At 30.5% G+C, this 4,772-nt stretch overlaps 1 long non-coding RNA gene across 1 annotated transcript; it reads right to left on the bottom strand.

The window, feature by feature from the left end:
* Positions 1-3,235: 3,235 nt before the first annotated feature.
* LOC148781152 (uncharacterized) lies at positions 3,236-4,431 on the bottom strand. The gene is made up of 2 exons (XR_016061000.1): positions 4,338-4,431; positions 3,236-3,575 (listed from the first exon to the last, which is right to left on the bottom strand). It is a non-coding gene; the product is annotated as an uncharacterized LOC148781152 (long non-coding RNA).
* Between the last annotated feature and the right edge of the window lie 341 nt (positions 4,432-4,772).

Below are 4,772 nucleotides of genomic sequence, written 5' to 3'. Positions count from 1 at the left end.
CCTTGAAAGTGTTTTCTAGAAAATGTTTTCTAAGAAAACATTTTCCAGAAAAATATTTTTCTAAGAAAGTGCTTTCTTGGAAAACCTTTTCCAAGAGAGTGTTTTCTTGGAAAACCTTTCCTAGGAAATTGTTTTCTGGGAAAACCTTTCGCAGGAAAGTGTTTTCTGGGAAAACCATTTCCTGGTAATTGTCTAGGGAAATGTTTTCCTTGAAAGTGTTTTCTAGAAAATGCTTTCTAGGAATACCTTTTCCAAGAAAGTATTAATCTAAGAAAGTGCTTTCTGAGAAAACCTTTTCCAAGAGAGTGTTTTCTGGGAAAACCTTTTTTAGGAAATTTTTTTTTTAGGAAAACCTTTTCCAGGAAAGTGTTTTCTGGAAACCATTTCCTGGAAATTGTCTAGGGAAATGTTTTCCTTGAAAGTGTTTTCTAGAAAATGTTTTCTAGGAATACATTTTCCAGGAAAGTATTTATCTAAGAAAGTGCTTTCTAGGAAAACCTTTTCCAAGAGAGTGTTTTCTGGGAAAACCTTTTCCAGGAAATTTTGTTTTTAGGAAAACCTTTTCCAAGAAAGTGTTTTCTTGTAAAACCATTTTCTAGAAATTGTCTAGGAAAATGTTTTCCTTGAAAGTGTTTTCTAGAAAATGTTTTCTAGGAAAACATTTTCCAGGAAAATATTTTTCTAAGAAAGTGCTTTCTAGGAAAACCTTTTCCAGGAGAGTGTTTTCTTGGAAAACCTTTTCCAGGAAAATGTTTCATGGGAAAACCTTTTCCAGGAAAGTGTTTTCTGGGAAAACCATTTCCTGGAAATTGTCTAGGGAAGTGTTTTCCTTGAAAGTGTTTTCTAGAAAATGTTTTCTAGGAATACATTTTTCAGGAAAATATTTTTCTAAGAAAGTGCTTTCTAGGAAAACCTTTTCCAAAAAAGTGCTTTCTAGGAAAACCTTTTCCTGGAAAGTGCTTTCTGGGAAAACGTTTTCCAGGAAAGTGTTTTTTGGGAAAACCTTTTCCAAGAAATTATCTAGGAAAATGTTTTCTAGGATAATATTTTCCTAAGAAAGTACTTTCTGGGAAAACCTTTTCTAAGAAATTGTTTTCTTGGAAAACCTTTTCCAGGAAAGTTTCTTCTGGGAAAACCTTTTCCAGGAAATTGTCCCTTTCCAAGAAAGTGTTTTCTGGGAAAAACCTTTTCCAAGAAATTGTCTCAAAAAATGTTTTCCTTGAAAGTGTTTTCAAGAAAATGTTTTCTCAGAAAATGTTTTCCAGGAAAATATTTTCCTAAGAAAGTGCTTTCTAGGAAAACCTTTTCCAAGAAAGTGTTTTCTAAGAAAACGTTTTCCAGGAAAGTGTTTTCTGGGAAAACCTTTCCAAGAAATTGTCTTGGAAAATGTTTTCTTTGAAAGTGTTTTCTTGAAAATATTTTTTAAGAAAATGTTTTACTAGAAAATGTTTTCTAAGAAAACGCTTTACAGGAAAATATTTTCTTTTTCCATGAAAGTGCTTTCTAGGAGAACATTTTTCTAGGAAAACCTTTTCCTATAAATTGTTTTCTGGGAAAACGTTTTCCAGGAAATTATTTTATAGGAAATTGCTTTCTAGGAAAACATTTTCCTAGAAAGTGTTTTCTAAAAAATGTTTTCTAAGAAAGTGCTTTACAATAAAATATTTTCCAAGTGTTTTCCAAGAAAGTGCTTTCTAGGAGAATCTTTTCTAAGAAAAGGAAAATGTTTTACTAAGAAAGTGTTTTCTAGGAAAATGTTTTCCGTGAAATTGTTTTCTAAATAAACCTTTTCCAAGAAAATATTTTCTAGGACAACGTTTTCCTAAAAAGTGTTTTCTAATAAATGTTTTTTAGGAAAATGTTTTACAAGATAACATTTTCTAAGAAAGTGTTTTCAAGGAAATTGCTTTCTAAGAGAACCTTTTCTAGGAAAATGTTTTCTAGGAAAATGTTTTTTCAAAAAACGTTTTCCAAAAAATATTTACTAAAAAAACTTTTTCCAAAAAATATTTCTAGAAAATGTTTCATGTGAGAAATTATTTTCTAGATGAAAATATTTTCATATGAAAATGTTTTCTCTATAAAATATTTTCTAAAGAAACGTTTTCTAGAAATCATTGTCAAAAATGTTTTCTAAAAAATGTTTTCCATAAAAATGTTTTCTAAGAAAGTATTTTAATAAACCCAATCACGAGGATAAATATACAGTTTAAGGAAAAAAAAATAATAGAGCATAACTTAATTCATCCACTAAGTGTTGTGAGACAAGACTACTTGACACAATTACTACTTGACACAATTAGTACTTTACAATAAAATATTTTCCAAGTGTTTTCCAAGAAAGTGCTTTCTAGGAGAACCTTTTCTAAGAAAAGGAAAATGTTTTACTAAGAAAGTGTTTTCTAGGAAAATGTTTTCCATGAAATTGTTTTCTAAATAAACCTTTTCCAAGAAAGTGTTTTCTAGGACAACGTTTTCCTAAAAAGTGTTTTCTAATAAATGTTTTTTAGGAAAATGTTTTACAAGATAACATTTTCTAAGAAAGTGTTTTCAAGGAAATTGCTTTCTAAGAGAACCTTTTCTAGGAAAATGTTTTCTAGGAAAATGTTTTTTCAGAAAACATTTTCCAAAAAATATTTGCTAAAAAAACTTTTTCCAAAAAATATTTTCTAGAAAATGTTTCATGTGAGAAATTATTTTCTAGATGAAAATATTTTCATATGAAAATGTTTTCTCTATAAAATATTTTCTAAAGAAAACGTTTTCTAGAAATCATTGTCAAAAATGTTTTCTAAAAAATGTTTTCCATAAAGTATTTTAATAAACCCAATCACGAGGATAAATATACAGTTTAAGGAAAAAAAATAATAGAGCATAACTTAATTCATCCACTAAGTGTTGTGAGACAAGACTACTTGACACAATTAGTAACTTCGATGAACATTTCAACTAATTTAATGCCCAAGAACATACAAATTACCGGTTCATTGGCAGCTTGTGACTGTATTGATTTAATGCCCAAGAACGTCCAATTTTTAGAGGATAAGATTTAAGTGTTAAAAAACTCAAATTTCAAATTTGTTTTTTTTTAAATAATCATCCAAAATTTTAAATTGAGAAAATCCTCCTTAGGTCAGATGACCAAGGGTGAAGAAGTAAAGTACACTCCTGAGGAAGCATAGTATACGTGCTCTTCATTGAATCCCCTTCCACCACAATGGAGGGGCCCCATCTATAATCATACAATTTCAGCCCCTCCAACAGTGCAAAGACTTAGCTTTGTAGAATTTGTATGGTCCAGTTCCAATCCAATAACCTCTCATGGTCCATACCTATTTTACATGAATAATACATTTGCCCTTCAGAAATTGCGAAAACAAAACTTTTACAATGTTCATTGCTATAGAAGCAAATTGAACATCAACAACTAAAAATTTAAGAGACATTCACGCTCATCAATCACAAAAAAAGATGACACATCTTATATCCCTTACTTTTAAAATTTATGCTACCTTCATAAAAAACTCATCCCATGTCTGTGGCACCATCTTATATCCAAATAGAGGCCATAACAGCTAAAAAAAAAAAAAACCATACTGAAATAAGAGGAAATAAATATGGCAAATTGAGCTACAAACCATTTTCCAGGCATAGCCAATGCATATTTAAATGAGAAGGATGTTAGAATTCAAATTTGATTTAGAAAAGTATTAACATGGCTACTCCATAGTTGACGGCGAGCACTTCAGCTAAGCATGCATAAGAATTGTTTAGATAATGCCTGATGTAAATAGAAATTGCCTAGGTACATTCAACTCTTTATCTTTTCTTTTTTTTTTTGAGAAAGTTTATATCGAAAGAGAAAGATAAAACAAAGAGAAAGAGAATGAATTTCAAAAACTCACCCCATGTCTGTGGCACCATCTTATATCCAGAGGCCATAACAAATAAAAAAAAGAAACCATATTGGAATAAGAAGAAATAAATATGGCAGATTGGGCTACAAACCATTTTCCATGCATGGCCAATCCATGCTAAAATGAGAAGGATGTTAGAATTCAAATTTGATTTAGAAAAGTATTAACATGAGTACTCCATAGTTGACTGCAAGCACTTCAGCTAAGTATGCATAAGAATTGTTTAGATATTGCCTGGTGTAAATGGAAATTGCCTAGGTACATTCAGCTCTTTATCTTTTCTTTTTTTTTTGAAGAAGAAGTTTATATCGGAAGAGAAAGAGAAAACAAAGAGAAAGAGAATGAATTTCACTCAACAAAATGCAACCATGTTAATGCAAATAAAAAATGAAGAATGCATATAGTAGAAAGAAACTCCACCTTAATCCCAGAGGGACTCTCCATAAAGCTCAGTATGTATGTATTTGTTCGAAAGCTATGAAAAGAGCATCCATGACCTGGTAATGGGGGGAACCCAAGATTTCCTTATTTAGCACTGCAAGAAAGAAGTTGTCAAATCCCAATTCACAAAAGCTCTCTTACAAATATAAATAAAAATTAATAATGATAAAAAAATGCAAGAGACACACTATCTACTATAATTGAAAACTAAATAAAAGCTATGCCCCCAAACAGTCACAACATTTGGCGTTAAAACCAATACACATCAGAATAACATAAGCCATATTGAAATAAGAGGAAATAAATATGGCAGATTGGGCCACAAACCACTTTCCATGCATAACAGCTAAAAAACAGAAGCCATATTGGAATAAGAGGAAATAAATATGGCAGATTGGGCCACAAACCACTTTC

The sequence above is a fragment of the Amborella trichopoda genome, chromosome 8 (genome assembly GCF_054954075.1).
Source record: "Amborella trichopoda isolate Santa Cruz 75 chromosome 8, AtrichopodaSantaCruz75HAP2 v2.0, whole genome shotgun sequence".
NCBI lineage: Eukaryota > Viridiplantae > Streptophyta > Magnoliopsida > Amborellales > Amborellaceae > Amborella > Amborella trichopoda.
The sequence above is the reverse complement of the archived record's forward strand: the minus strand, read 5'-3'. Positions and strand labels throughout refer to the sequence as shown.